The sequence below is a fragment of the Lemur catta genome, chromosome 9 (genome assembly GCF_020740605.2).
Source record: "Lemur catta isolate mLemCat1 chromosome 9, mLemCat1.pri, whole genome shotgun sequence".
NCBI lineage: Eukaryota > Metazoa > Chordata > Mammalia > Primates > Lemuridae > Lemur > Lemur catta.
In genome coordinates this window covers 24,504,546-24,520,222 of record NC_059136.1, presented here as the reverse complement: position 1 = coordinate 24,520,222, position 15,677 = coordinate 24,504,546, and the positions used below count along the sequence as shown (strand labels likewise).

General features: G+C 60.0%; 1 protein-coding gene across 1 annotated transcript in view; it reads left to right on the top strand.

Moving 5' to 3' along the window:
* The first annotated feature begins 12,445 nt into the window (after positions 1–12,445).
* Positions 12,446–15,677, top strand: part of ADGRB1 (adhesion G protein-coupled receptor B1) — an 84,159-nt gene continuing 80,927 nt past the window's right edge. Inside the window, exon 1 of the mRNA XM_045561042.1 lies at positions 12,446–12,893. The gene's annotated coding sequence lies outside the window, so the exon portion shown is untranslated. The remainder of the gene's footprint in view (positions 12,894–15,677) is intronic.

The window sequence follows — 15,677 nt, the reverse complement described above, 5'->3', positions numbered from 1 at the left end:
TGGCAGAGTCAGAAGAGGAAGGAAAAGGCTTTGAAACATCAATACCTGATTAAAAACTGGACAGGCCAGCACTCCTGTCTCTGTTTTGCAAAGCATCCACGTGTCCCTACTTCATCTAGCTGTCCCAGGGTGCAGTCCCTGAACTCAGTCTCCACCAGTGGGAACTCTGGCTTTGAGGAGAGATGCAAGAGGTCTCACGGTCAGTCCCAGGCCACAGTGTGTCAACAATAGAGTGATGTGGGGATACTGAGGCAGGAGGCACCCTCACTCCAGGGAAGGGGAGGCTTCCTTCAGGATGGGCAGGGTCTCTGGACAAGGCAGGAGGGATGCCTAGCTGGTGGACCACACAGGCCTGGTAAGTGGGGAGGGGCCTGGGCTTCATGGCCTCTGAGGCTCTGAAGCCCTGGAGGACGTGCTCACACCTGCCCTTCCAAAGGACTGAACCCACAGGGAGCCAGAGGCCAAGCATAGGCAAGGGACTGGCCCAAAGCCACCTTCCCAGCTCTCAGGTGTACTCCATCAGGCAGAGGTGGCCCTGTGGTGGGCAGGCTGAACCTTCTGGGCTCATCTGCAGAGTGATAGACTAGAGGACCCTATGGGGCTGAGCTGGGGGGCCCAAGAGCCCCTTTGTGCCCTGCCTGTTCTGTGTCCTGGAGTGGAGCCAGGTATGGTGTATGCCTCCCTCTCGGGAGGGGACACAGGTGAAGGCCCAGGCCCAGGCCCTCCCTGCTGGGACTGGCATAGGAGTCGGGAGGCTAAAGCTGGCCTCCATGTCACCTGGGCTCCAAGTGGGCAGCTAGAGGAGCCCAGCCCCTGCCTGTGGGCAGGGGTCCCATGCCAGACCTATCCACCTGCTAGGTGGCTGGGAATGACCACCATGCCTTGGAAACCCCCAACACTCAGTCTGGGTGAGGAAGTCACCCATGATAGAATCTGAGTCAAATCCCACATTTTTCCTTTTTTTTTTTTTTTAAACTTTGATCTGTACATGGTGGAGCTGGCTGGGGCGGCCTGCAGGGCCTTGTTCTAACCTGACCTCAGGCCTCCTCCCGAGTCCTGGGCTTCTGTGTAGTTGGGGTGGCCCCGGCCACTGTCACAGACAGCTCTAGGTGTATAACGGCTCACACTAGATGTTTTCTGTTGCTCTTCAGGGCTTATGTTCCAGGGTGGTGGGATGGTCTCTGTCCCGCAGTGACTGGAACCCAGGCTGCTCCATCTGGAACCCACCAGCCCCTAGGGAGCAGGGGGAGAGCACCAAGCAGGTTTGGGGTTTCTGAGGGCCCCACACTCCATCAGCTGGGACCAGGCACATGGCCACACCTGAGTGCAGGGGTGCTGGGAAATGGGGGTGGTCTATACCTGGGAGAGAGAGTGGCCCAAGGTGGTGCCACCTCTTCTCCTCCACCTTCCTGGGCACACAGTCTCTCGGGGTGAGCTCACACCTCCACTCCGATGCCTCCTCAACTCCTGCCTTTTGGCTGGTCCCACCACTCCCAGCCCAGGTTGTCTGTAGGGCTGTGGATGTGACTGTCGCTCTCCCTACTTCAAACCTGTGGGAGCTCCCAGGCCCAGGGTGAAGCCCACATTCCCAGCCGAGCCCTGCACCCGCTGCAAGGCCGCCTGCCCCCAACTCCTCCCCTGCCCAGGGCCCTCCTGCAGCAGTTGCCACTGCCATGTGACAAGTCAGCCTGCTACTCACAGCCTGAGAAACTGTATCACTGCATTTGTGGAGTTTGTGGGTCAGGAATTCTGACAGGCCTAGGGGGACGGCTTGTCTTTGGGGCCTCAGCTGGGGCTAGGGACAGAAACCCGTCGCCACGGCCTCTCCACGTGGTCTGGGCTTCCTCACAACATGGCCAGCTCAGGGCAGTACTTTCTTTTTAATAGATTACTTTTTAGAGCATTTTTAGGCTTACAGAAAAATTGATCTGGAAGTGGAATTCCCACACACTCTCTCCCTCTCCCCACCCACAGTTTCCTCCGTTATTACATCTTGTGTTATTCTGGCTCATTTGTCACAAGTGACAAGGCAATAATATGCTACGGTTAACCACAGTCCATAGTTTACATGAGGGCTCATTCTTGGTATCATATGTTCTTTGCATTCTGACAAGTGTATATGACATGTATCCACCTTTACACATCAGACAGTCGTTTCCCTGCCCTAAAAGTCCTCTGTGCCCTGCCAATCCATCCCTCCTCCCCGCCACCCTTGGCAACCACTGATCTCTTTACTGCCTCCATGATTTCGCCTTTCCTAGAATGTCATATAGTGGGAACCTACCGTATGCAGCCGGTTTAGATTGGGTTTTTTCACTGCACATGCATTTAAGGTGCCTCCACGTCTTCTTATGGTTTGGTAGCTCATTTCTTTACAGTGCTGAATAATATTCCACTGTCTGCATGTTCCACAGTTTGCTTATCCACTCATTTGGTAAGTAGCAGGGAGTGTGACTGCTAGGTCATAAGGCAAGAGTGAATTTAGTGTTGTGAGAAACTTGCAAAGTGGCCGGACCATTCTGCATTCCCACCAGCGGTGAGTGAGAATTCCTATTGCTCCACTTCCTTGCCAGCATTTGGCGTTGTTGGTATTCTGGATTTTGGTCATTGGAATGCATGTGTAGTGACATTTCACTGTTGCTTTAATTTGCATTTCCCTAATGACATCTTTCCACATGCTTGTTCAGATACATCGGTATAAGGCATCTTCTTTGGTAAGATGTCTGTTCAAGTCTTTTGCCCACTTTTAAACTGGGTTGTTTTCTTATTGTTGAGTTTTTAAGAGTTCTTTGCCTATGTTGCTACCAACACTTTAACAGATATCTTTTCCAAATATTTTCTCTCAGTCTGTGGCCTGTCTTTTCATTCTCTTGACATTGTCTTTTTCAGAGCAGTTTTTAATTTTAATGGAGTCATATTTTTACATGACAGCTTGGGGTCCCAAAAGTGAGTGTTCTAGCAACCAGGTGGGAGTGACAGGACCTGGATCAGGCAGCGTCACCTCCAGCACACTGGTCAATACAGTCCCGAGGCCACCCAGATGCAAAGAGGGGGGATCCAGACTACTCCCACTGGTGGAGTAGTGTCGGCATCAGGGCAGGTATCATTGCAGTCATTTTTGGAAAACCCACTCCATGACATTTCCAGCCACTCAAACCCCCGACAGCTCCTGCCCTTCCGCCAAACCCCTTCATGTCCCCAGCCTCCTGGCATGGGGTGGTCTGTGGGCCTCTTCACTGGCCATTGCCCCTTGCACCTGGCTGGAGGTACCATCTGGGATGAATCATGACTAGTCTGAGCCAGAGAAGCACCCTGTCCCCTTCCCCATGATCAGTCAGCTTGGCACATGTGACCCACTTCTGACCAAGTAGATGCTAGAGGAAGGCTCTTGGTGCAGGTGGGCCTCATTTTCTGCACTAGTTTCCTTGAGCTGTTGTAACAAAATGCCATGAGCTGGGCAGCTTAAACAAAAGAAATTCATTGTCCCACCACTCTGGAGGCTAGAAGTCCAAGATCAAAGTGCCTGCAGGGTTATTCCTTCTGGAGGCCCTGGGGAAGACTGCCCCACGTCTCTCTCCTGCCTCCCGGTGCTTGCTGGCAATCTTTGGTGGTCCTTGGCTTGCAGTGACCTGTCAATCTCTACCTCCATCTTCACACGGTCTTCTCCCCCAGTGTCTGTCTGCCTCTTCACATGGCATTCTTTTTGAAAAGACATTGGTCATATTGCAGTGGGGGCCCACCCTTCTCCAATGTGACCCCATCTCAACCTAACTCTATTTCCAAACAAGGTCATATTCTTAGCTATGGAGGTTAGGACTTTAACATACAAGTTTTTGAGGGATGCAATTCAACCCATAACCTCACCTCTGATAAGGGTCCCGGCACCTGCCCCCGAGCTGGCCCCATGCTCCTCCCAGCTCCACCCCTGAGAAGGGAGATGTGTGCAGGCAGAACCCCTTTGCCTGCTTTCTTCTCTTTCTGCCCTAGAGGTGGTCATGGCAAGATGTGGTGGGAAGGGTTGGGGGCGGGCCTGGGAAGCCAGCCTGAGGACAAAATGCAATAGTGTGAGGACTGTGGGAGGAAGGACAGGAGGACCCAGTGTCTCCATCATGCAAATGAGCTAAGTTTCTCCTGAGACCTCTTGCCCTGAAATTCCTACTAAGAAAGCATTCTAGGTCTTTGAGCTTAAGCCCCTCATCCCTGACATTCAAGAGAGGGCAGAGGGATGCCCTGGTCTCATGGGGTCATGGGGACTTGGGCTCAAGTCCAGGTTTCTCCACTCTCAGGCCTCGCATCTTCAGGGAGGTCACCTCCATGCTCTGAGCCTTGGCTTCCTCTGCAGTGGAAGTCATCTCTCCCTCTAGGCTTCCAGGCTCTGAGCCCCACGCACGTGTTAGCTGTTGGTGCATCACGCTGTTGGAAGGTTAGTACAGGGGAGCTGCATTCCCCTGGAAATGTGTGCCTGGGGGGCAAGTAAGCCCCTCTGTGGCAGGTGGAGAGGTAGGGGGAGGCGTGGGTATAGAGTTCAAGGTCTGGCTCCAGCATTTACAGCTGGGTATCCTTGGGTGAGCCACTTTCCCAGCCCAGCCTCAGTTTCCCACATACAAGAGGGACAGATGACAGCCCCTATGGGGGTATTGTCTACACACAGTGGGGCACATCCATGTCTGCATTATTAGTACACCGAGGGGTCCCCAAAGAGGACGAGGGCTGCACTGCTGAGGTCCTGCTGGCACAGGACAGACACCACTGGGCCGGCAGGGGTGGAGGACTGCCTAGGAGGCTCAGGGCATGAGGCCAGGGACTCAGTCATCTAAGCCAAGTCCATCCCCCCATGTCCCCAGGTGGCCCTCAGGCTTCAAGGCCATGAGGACCCCTATACCCCACCACCAGAATGTTGCCCCATTCACCCCTGCAATGGGTCTCAGACCTTACTTTGAGAAGCCCTAGAGTAGAAGTCATGTGTCTACTGCCCTCAAAGGTCTGTCTGTCTGTGCACCCATCACCCAGGCTGGGCTGTGCCCTGGGTGCCTGGACCAGCCACCCCACCTGGTAAGCGCTGAAGACAGTGAAGCCCCCTAGTGGGACAGTGGGGCTTGAACATCAGGGCCTGACAGCTGGGGAGGAAACATGCAGATACCCAGGTGGCATCTCTCTTCTGCAAATGACCAGGGTCTCTGTGCTGAGCATGGCAAAGGATGTGTATGGGGGGGGGTGCACACCTGCGTTGGGGGGTGCTGGGCAGGGCAGCTGAGGTTGGGGGAGAATATGGCTCAGGCCTGAGAGGGGCTGACTCATTGTCCCTTGCGCTTGAAGCCCGTTGTGTGCTGGGTGTGAGCAGGTAAGGAGGCTGCAGAGCCGGCGAGGCCACCTCCAGCCTCCACTCCTGTTGGCTCCAGCCTCTCTGGTTGTGGTGACATTATTCCCTGCGGTGTTCGAGAAATGCTGAGTCTTCCTCAACTGAGAGTTCCCAGAGCTGGCTTGGCATCCCCCATTCCCGGGGGCTCACTAAGCCCCGACAGGGGCTGGGAGGGGAAGATGGGACAGTTGTCCGCACAGGCCCTGAAGTCCACAAAGCCTCTGCTTTGGGAACAAAGGTGCTGGGGGTGTGGGGAAGAATGCCGGGTATGGGCAGGATGCCAGGACTGAAAGAGGGGCTTGATAAATACTGGTCAGATGACTGCAATGGATGCCCATTCTCAGAGTGTGACCAGGATGTGATGGGGGTCAGGGCTCAGTCTACGGTTCTGGGTCAGAGATCAGTATGTGCCCACAGTTGGGTCCAGTCAATGCTCAGGAACCAGGGCTTGGTCTGTGATGAGGAATCAGGATCAGTATGTGACCAGGGCCAGGGCTCAGATGGTGACAAGCTGTCAGAACTCTCTTTAGAAACAGGGTCAGTGCTGAGGACTGGGAAGAGCACTCTGAGGTATGGCACAGGTTCCGGCCTGGGGTTGTGTGGGCAACATTCCCCCTCCCCGCTTTCCACCCTGTCCATCCTAAGGCTCCCTGCAAAGAACAAGTTCACGACTCTGGCCCCTGCTCTGGTCAGACCGAAAGCCCTGGTGTGGGTCCCAGCCCCTGGCTGTGTGACCTTGGGCGGGTTCTTACAGCTCTGGAATGGGACCGCCCCTGCCACATCTGGCAGCTGCCACGAGGACAGAGGAGTTAGGGAATGGAGTGAGTTTGGCTGCATAGCTGCCAAGGACACATCAAGAGAATATGCATCCGGTTTGACCATTTGCAGGGGTCTTGCAGGCCCTGAAGGACCCCCCTCCCTGGGAGCCCCATAGTCGCAGCACTGACTGGCTGGTGCCACCTCGCCTCTCCCTGTCTCCTCCACCCTGCCCCTGGGGGTGTTAGGAAAACCCGAGATGACACCCGGTTCTCACAAGGAGAGTTGTGAGAATAAGTGGTTGAAATAGCCTGCCGGTGCCCTCCCTGCCTCCTCCTCTCCCAGGGAGGCCAGGCCAGGCGAGGAGGGAGCCCGCAGGGTGGGCAGGCCCTCCGGTTACATAAGCTCGTCCTCAGGAGAAGGCCAAGGACTCCGAGTCCGTGCCACAGCCAGGAGAAAACCTGGCACCCTCAGGCCTACAGCCGGGTCCTGGCTTGATGGCCCTTTGTGTGGCGGCCTGGGTCTCACAGACGTTGCCAGCGGCCACGAGGACTGAGTGAGAGAAATTCTTCGAAGCACTTAGTCCTCGGGCCCCCAAATGAGAGCTGAGGAAACGTGCCTTCCCTCTTCTTCCTCCCTGGCAGCCTGCCCTGGGGTCTGGGCTCCAGGACCTGCTGTGTGGCCCAGGCCAGCGCCTCTCTGAGCCATTCTGGGAGAGTGCAGGGAGATATCCCCTGCCAGCCCCAACACGGGCCGCTGCGACCACAGGAGGGGCTTGGCAGAGTCCAAAGTGGGACTGGACACTCTCCCAACCCTAACCCTTCCCCTCCCTGCTCCCTTGCCCCTGGTCTCTGCTCCCCCCCACCCCAGCCTGCAGGGGCTCACCCTGAGGGGCAAGCCTGGCTCCCAGGTATCCATTCCTCAGGTGTTCCCAAGAGAAGCATATGCCCTGCCTGGCATCACCTAAGTGACCCCTCAATCCGTGATGGGAGGTTGGTGCCCCAGGATTGGGGCAGGCAGGCTGGCTTCTCCAGGGCCTTATTCAAGAGGAGGTGGGAATGGCCGGGACGGAGCACCTGGGCTAAGGGCAAGGGTAGGGACTCGCCTAAGGGCTGAGGCTGGAGCAGCCTGGAATCTAGGGACATCTCTGTCTCCCTGCCCTGCGGGGAGGGGAGCACAGCTAGCCTAGGCCTTCCTGCAGGGTGTGGGTACTGGTGGGTGCACACACAGGGCTGGAGCATGGGTACGATGTGGAGTGGTCATGGGTCCTAGGGAAACCACAGTCCTGGGGCACTGCAGGTGGGTCGGGCCGGGAGGGGATGGGGTGTGGGCTGCCACGCCTCCATCTGCAGCACACCTGCTGAGCCAGAGGGCCTGGAAAAAGGGGTCCTGCCTGGTGCGCTGGGCTGAGCTGTGCAGGCAGGAGAGGCAGCAGGGGGCTGTGAGCCAGCACGGCCGGGAAGCGTGGCAGCAGAGAGCAGGAGACCCGCAGGTACATGGGTGTTCACAGTCCAGGCCAGGCCTGCCAATTTGCTCCTGCAATCCCAACCAAGGCCACATAGGTAGGTACTGGCTACTGTCTCCATTTTACAGATAACACAGGTAAGGCACAGAGGGGTGAGTAACTTGCCCAAGGTCACATAGCTAAAAAATGGAGGTGCCAGGACATAACCCAGCCCATCTGGCTGTGGCAACTATAGCATCCCACCCTAAGGTAGCCCCACTCTTGCCTGGAGCCCCTATGTGGGGATGGGAGGGTGCTGGGCTCACCTGCTCACCTGCCCGGCCTGGAGCCGCAGCATGTGCACTCACACCCTCTTCCCGGGAGCCCCACCATGGAGGGGAAGCCTCAGGACTTGGGTGCACGCCAGACCCTGGCTGGGATGACCACCCAGAGCAGCGCTCCCCAATGCAGTAGCCACCAACCACAAGTGGCTATTTAAATTTAAATGAATTTAAAGTCAGTAAAATTAAAAATTCAGTTCCCCAGGCCACGAGCCACATTTCATTCAGCAGCCACCGTGGCCTTGTTGGACGGTGCAGACGTGGGACATTGCCACCATTGCAAGAGGTTCCCTAGACAGAGGCTTCTAGAAACTGATTCTGGACCCAGGTGCCTGGGCCTTGGGGTCAGGCTTTCTCTGCCCTTTGCCACCCCAGGCCAGGGGTGGGCAACCTAGGGGAGAGGTGAGGGAAGGCCAAGAGGGAAGAGAGAAAAGGGACAGGGGTGGTGGGAGGGAATGTCGGCCTCCCAGGGTCTTGTCTGATTCCCGAAGGCCTGGGGTGGGGGTGGCTGGGTCCACCTCCTTGTAACCCCTCTCCCCAGACTCTGGCCCTGGACTGGGATGGCTAGAGAGCAGGCCACACCTGAGTAACCTCCACATGTGCAGACTGGGCCTGGGCTGGCACAGGTGCTGGTCGCAGAAGGAGTATGGAACCTCACAGAACTGAAGCTGACTGCATCTTCCCAGGCCACACCATGTGCTTGTCTTTGTCATCCTTAACCCTGGGCGGGCCTTAGGGTGCAGAATCCTTGTGGAGAGGCTGGCTGCACTGCTGTCCTCCTCTGGGCCCAGGCAGGAGCATGGGCCTCTGGGCAGAGGGACCAGGGAGGGTCCTGAAATGTTTGACTTTGCTGATGGGTGTACTGAGACAGAGGTGACTGCAATGTGCCTGGGACACAGAAAGGAGCCATGCCTGACAATAAGAAGACCAAGGCAGGCTTCCTGGAGGAGGAGGCCAGCTAAGCCTCACCCTTTAGAACCTTGTTAATGGGATCCTCTGCCCTCAGTATCACTTTCTCAGACAGTCTTCCCACTTTTCCCATCCTTTCCTGACATTTTCACAACATGGGGGGCCCTTTGGGCTGCACTGAGGGTGGGATGGGGTTGGGGGTGCACCAGGACAAAGCTGGCAGAGGGCAGGGCCTTGGTGGCCCGCCTGAGTGGTGGCATGGCAAGAGCTCTGTGTGTCCTGACTGGGAGGCTAATTGCAGCATGTTGCATCCACAATTAATTATTCTGCATGTGCATCAGCTAATTACTCACTGTGCTCAGCCCCCACCACACATAGGGGCCCTTCAGCCTCTTGCTTGCAGAGTTCACGAGTGGCTGGAAACCCTGCCTTCCTCCCACCCGCCCCCATGTACCTCAGCTCCAGGGAGGGTTGGCTCACCCCTGTGGGGTCCCTGAAGGCAGGGTGGGGAGCCCAGGATAAGAGTCAGGGAGCTTGGTTCTTGCTTGCCCTGGCCTCCCATGTGACCTCCCTGAGGACAGGACAGTCCTATGTGAAAATGGCTGGAAACAGATAGGTCTTGGAGGCATGCTTCCCACTGCCCCACTCTGGGGGCATCCTGGCCCTGCCCCCTACTCTGCTTCCCATCCCACAGGGATGCCTTAGAGTCTCCATGTAGCCTTGGGGCAAAGGTCTGGAAGTGTAAAACTGCCATGGGGTCAGGGCTCATGTGCGACCAGGGTCAGGGGTCAATGAGTTTGACTTCAGGAGGGGTGTCACAGCTGAGTTTAAGGCTGTGGTCAGGGACTGATTGGCCTTGAACAGTGCTTACGTGTCAAGGGTCGTGCTCCCTCTGTCCTGCCTGAGGAAGTCTAGCCCCTGGTGCAGCGGGACAGGGCTGGCAAAGCAGGGGGCCAGAAATTCCAGCCTCTGAGCGCTGAACCCAACCTGGCTTTCTTGGGGCTGTGGCCAGGCTCTCAAAGAGAAACTAATTTGGGTGTGACGTATGCAGTGGTGAGGGTCAGGGTTTGGACAGGTGCTGGGGGAGGGGAGTGTGGGATGTAAATTGGGGGCAAATATCATGAAAATCAGTCATTGGTTTAGCGGTCAAGAATATTGGTGTGTCTGGGCTGGAAGAAGCCTTCAAAGTCATTAGGTCTAGATACGCTGTACCAACAGGGAAACTGAGGCTGCAGCAGGGTGAGTGTGACTATTTGGGGGCAGGCAGCTGGGAGTCAGTCCATGTGGACAGTGAGTGGAAGGAATTCCCTACACCCGATCTTCAGAGGCCGAGCTCACCCTTCCCCCTCCTCTCTTCCTCAGGAGGTGGAACTACCTGGGTCCCAGATCAGGAGCTGGGGTGGGGGGTGATTTTCTAAAGCGGCAGGTTGGGAGGGAAGTGGGGAGCTCCAGGCAGGGGGCCGGGGCGGGGGGGGGGGGAGGGACAGCCCTGCAGAGCAGAGAAGCCCCTATCTGAGAGGGGAGACCTCTCCACCCTGGATGACCAAGTGGGAGAGGTTCCACCTTGCCCTGAGACCCCCAGACCCAATCCCAAAGTGGAGGAGGTGCTCTGCTGGCAGAAGGGGGCTGAAATCCCACTCAGAGCTGCCGCTGCCTCTTGGCCTAATGTCAGAGGCCCCCTGGTGGCCACGGATGCCAATGCAGCGAGGAGACCAGAGCAAGGGCACCCGCAGCCAAGTCCTGGCAGGGAGGGGTGGACAGGAGTGGCTGGGGGTCTTCAGAGGTGGCCAGGGGGCACCACCTCCTTTTTGTCTATAATACTTCCCAAGACATGGGGATGAAGGCCTTTTTCCTGGGAAGAAGGAGGTATGGTGCTGCCCATGAGGCTGGAGGGGAATGGGGACCTCCCCCACCCTTCCCTGACTGCCTCGTGGTCTGGGCCTCTGTGGCCCTTCTCATCAGTCCCTCAGGACACTCCTAGAAGTGGAGGCCACAGGCTGGCCTTCAGGGGCACAGCTTTCTGGTGGGCTTTGCATAGTGCCTGGTTGACTTGAGTTCCCCTGCCCCGGTGCCTGGCAGAGTTGTGGCGGGGGGAGGTGGCATTGGTTGGGGACCAGGGCAGGACAGTGTCAGTGTCAGGGTGGGTGCTGGCATTCAGGCTGAGAGTGTGACAGTGACTGCGAATTAATAGTGGTGGTGACAGGGGTGGCTCCCCAATGGGGACTCTGGCTGGGTCTGCTGAGAGAAGCAGACAGACGGACCAGATGTCAGGTTTGGACAGCAACACACCAGTGGCCTGCTAAGATGGCAAGTGTGCAAAGCATTGGACATACATCAGAGGGTCTTACATTCAGAGTGGACCACAAGTGGTGAGACAGGAGCAAAGCTTGAGGCAGAAACTTCCTGGTGGATAAGGACCCTGAGGTAGCTCAGCTGAGGTCATTCCTCCAAGATGCTGGTTTCACTCTAGACAGCCCTCTCTGGGCACCTGGACACCAGGCAGCCACAGGGGCCTATCTCCACCAGCTGGTGAAGAACAAAATCCAAATGTGGGACTGGGATGTCTCCGATGTCACCAAGTCAAAGGAAAACGGATGGCAGGAGGACATGCCTGGGGACAGCTGCGCAGGGTCAATGCCGGGCTAGACCTCCCTTTCAAGCCAGTCTCCTTTGGCTCCCTCCCCAAGCCCCTTTCCTCAGCATCTCACAGAACAGGAGTCCTCCCGAGGAAGGACTGGATGAAACACCCTGGGCCGTTCAGAGTGGCCCTCTCACCCCCACCGTTTGATCCCCTTGGATGGGCCTGGAGTGTGCGCCTCTGGCTGTCTCCTGCCCACCAACCCACTCCCACCCACCCCTCCACACATCATCCTTCCGTCTGTGCACCCCCATCCACGCTGTCCTGCAATTGTAGGCCACCCATCCCTTACCCTGCCACCCCTTCCAGCCTCACTCACCTCTCTCCTCCATGCACCCAGCCGGTCCACCTTCCCACCCCCGACCCTTCCATCCATTCCCCCCCAGTGTCTCCAGTCATCTGTCCATCCATCCATCCCTTCCCCTTGCCTGTCACCTCCGTCTACATCCATCTACCTCATCCATCCTTCCATGTCCCATCCACCCACGCACCTGTATTGTCTGTGCTCACCCCCAACTTCCTTCCCTCCATTCATCCGTCTGTCCTTCCATCATCCATCACCCATCCATCCAGTCGGCAGCCACTCCCCTGCTCCTGGGAGCAGCAGAGAGCAGAGACCCAACTCTTGGCTTTCCTGCTGCATGGGGCAGGAGCAGGGCTTTCCTAGGTGTGCGCGCCTGTGCGCGTTTTATCCGCGCCCCCTTATAGCGCTCCCCTCCCCCCCCACCCCCGCCCCCCGCTCGCGCTCCCCCTCTAATGTGTGATCTGGAAGCTCTATAAAGCCTGATGTAATCCGTAATGCAGTCTCTGGCTCCCGATTCGGGATCCAGTTTCAGAGAGCGAGAGATTGGGGAGCGCCGGCAGCCGGGTGGGGGGAAGCAGCTCTCGCCTCTCTCCTCCTCCTTCTCATCGTCCTCGGCCTCCTCCTCCTCCTCCCTGCACCGCCCCGCCCCCGGCTCGGCTTGGCTCGCCCCCCCCTCAGGAAGGGGAAAAAAGGCGAGAAGAGCGGGGCAGGCGAGAGGAGCAGAGCGGCGGCGGCCGGAGAGGGAGCGGCGGGCGCAGGCGGCGGCGGCGGGCGCGGCGTTGGCGGCGGCCCCGGCGGAGCGAGCGCGGAGCCGGCAAGCCGGGAGCACAGGCGGCCGCGCCGCGTCCTGGCCCGGCCCGGGCCCGCGCGCCCCGCACCGCCCGCAGCGCGGGCATCAGGACCCTCTAGGCGCCCGGGGGGCTCCAGCACGCTGGGGGAGGGGAGGGGGCCTGCGCGCGCCGGCGGGTGCGCTCCAGGGGGCGTCCCAGCGAGGCCGGGAGCCGGCCGGGGGCGGAGGCGGCAGGAAGAGCCCCCCCTCCGGTCGGGCGCCCGACTCGGCCGCCGGCGACGCGGGGCGCTCCCGGGGATTTGCAACTCGCCGGATCAAGTCCTCGCCGGCGGGGCCGCTGCTGTTGGGGAAGGTAAGGAAGGGTTCGGCGGGGGGCTGGGGGCGCGGCGGGAGGGGGCTCAGCGAGGGTGGGAGGGGGTCGGGGGAGGGGCGGGCGCCCGGACTTCCTAACTTCGCCGTTTGGGGCTTCTTCGCAGCTCCGAGGTTTGCGCTCGGAGCTCGGGAGTTTGGACTCCCCCCACCCCCGCCAGCCCCCTGCTTCCTCCAGCAGTGGCGACAGAATCTGGCAGGTCCCCGTGAGCCCGCATTGGGCAGGCTGAGGAGGGGGCGACCCTGGACGTAGGAGAGGCTCTGCGCTGTTCACCTCCCCCCCTAATCCACACACACACACACACACACACACACACACAGCCTGAGAGGCTGGCACCCCCTCCCCATCACATACACAGACCCAGAGCAGGCTGGGGAGGGCGTTCCCGTTGTACCCCCAACACACACAGATGCTGGCCGGGGTCTAAAAGAACCCCTCATCGGCCCCCCACAGCCACACATAGACCCGGGCAGGCTTGGGAGAGATAGTCTGAGTATGTCCCCTCTTCTAATGACATCCACAGCCCCTTACAGACATTGTAGGGGCCTGAGACATCCTTCACCACCCCCCACCCCCCGCACACGGCTGGGGGCCAGCATGAGAAGCCCCCAGACTCCTTCTCGAAGCCCTCACCCATAGACTGGGCATTGGCAATGGAGACTCCCCGGAGAGGCCCTTTCCCCCTCAATTTGGGTGGAGGGCTATTTTAGCGCCCCCCCCCCCCCAAACATACATTCAAATGCCCTCGCTCCTTCCTTCCTTGTCTACCTTTCTACTCGGTCGGATAGGCCGCGCGGATAAGCCGCTCTGAACTTTGGGTCGGCCCTGTGCCCTCTCCGCGCAAAGCATGGGGGCCGGGCGCCGGGCACTCCGGGTTCGCGTCCCCAGCGAGCAGAGGCCGCCGGCCCTCCGCTGCCTGCCGCCGCGCCGCGCTCCTTGGTGCCGCGGGAACCTGCCTGGAGGAAGGAGCATGGCCCCCACCCTCTCCTGGGGAGGCTGTGGGCTCTGGACCCCTCCAGGAACCCTCTCCGCTGGTCCCGCGCCCCCCTGAGCAGGGCTGAGCGCGCCTCCGGCCTCGGAGGGGACGGCGGAGCTGAGAACCTCCGCGTAGCAAGGCGGCCGAGAGGGCTTGTCTGAGGCTGCGGCTCCGAGCCCGGTCCCTCCGCCTGGCCACGGTGGCTCCTGCTTGGTCACTCCCAGGCAGCCCCAGCTAGCGCCCAGCCTGGCACTCCAGACCCAGGCCCGCTGGGCACCCTGACCTTTCCACTCTTATTTTGGGCTTCCAAGTTTCTTGGAGGGCAAGAACCTGGACTAGGATCTGAAGAATCCTAATCCCCTCCCCTTCAGCACCCTTCCCCTCCGCGAGCTCCCCATCATTCTCCCGGGGCTGGGGCTCAGATTCCTCAGCGGCAGCTCCCGAATAGTTGAAAGGCAGGAAGGCGTGTGGGTGGGCAAGGGGGCGCACCCCCACTCCAGAGAAGCAGCTGGGCGTATGTGTTGGGGAGGGGGCTGGGAGGTCCGCGCTCCGGCCCCACCCTTGGGATCCAAGGAGACCCTCAGTGCCCTCCCCGACAAACACAAACATACCCCCCTTATGAAGGAGCTCCTCCGCGGGGGAGAAGCAGTGGCCGCGCGGGCGGAGGCGTGGGGGAACGGGAGGCCAGGGTCGCTTTTCATATTTGGGAGGTGGTATACCGTGTTTGGGGTCTGGAGAGGCTACTATAACGTCTCCCAGAACCCTCAAGCGTTCCATTCTTCGGCGACCCCCGCAGCTGAGGAGGCAAAGAGAGAGGTTGAGGGGGAAGCCTCTCCCTCCTGGACCCGCGGGTGGCAGGGAAACTCTGCGCCCCGCACGCCGGGGTGCCGCCGGGTCCGGCTTTGAGAACCCCAGCAAGGTCAAGCACGCGAAGGGGAGAGCTGGGGTTCCTGGGCGCGCCCCCGCCCGCGCAGAGTCGGGACCTTGGAAGCGGGTGTGGGCAGCCCGCAGAGTCAGCCCCAGCGCGCCCGCCGCCGGCGCCCGGTCCCCGGAGGCGGACGTTGTGCGCGTTCGGGGATCCCGGAGCGCCCCGCGCCCTCCCTCTCGGCTTGTTCGCTGCTCCTGGGCGCTGCTTTCAGACTTGTTGCGCCTCGATCTCGGAGACCGAAGGCTGGTCCAGGAGCCCCGAGCCCAGGCCTGGGATGCGCCAGGTCAGCGCGCGGCTCCGCAGGCGGGCGCCGCGCGGGGGGCGCGAGCGAGGACTTTGCCGCCTCCGATCCCGGGGAAGGGCGCTTGTTCCGCCTTGGTCCCGCGCGGGGGCGGAGAGAGGGCGATTCGTAGCCCTCTGCATCACGCCACACTCATCCCGATCCCGGGCCAGGGAGGGGACACAGTCAAGTTGTGCAGCCCTCCAAGTCCCTTCCCGTGCCCCCAGGCTCCGGCCCCCTCGGTCCTCCGTGGCCGCGTCTGTGAAATGGGGCGCAGGTTCTGCTCTCGGAGCCCTTACAGCCCTGACCCTTCGCGCTCGTCCCGAGATCCAATATGCTGGGTCCGCAGCGTGCTGAGTCTGCGGTGTCCCGGCGGGCCGGGTCCCGAGGCAGCTCCCGGCCTGCGGCCACACAGCCGCGGAGCCCGGCAGGAGCGCGGCCCCTGGCAGGGCCAGGCGAGCGCCCCAAGCCCAAGCAGCCCCCTACGGCGCCCTCGCCCCCCTGGCCCGGCCCTGCCTCCTGGAGAGGGCCTTGGGGCCCCGGAGCCCATCCCCTGGGGATAGCGGGGAGCTCCAGGCCCAG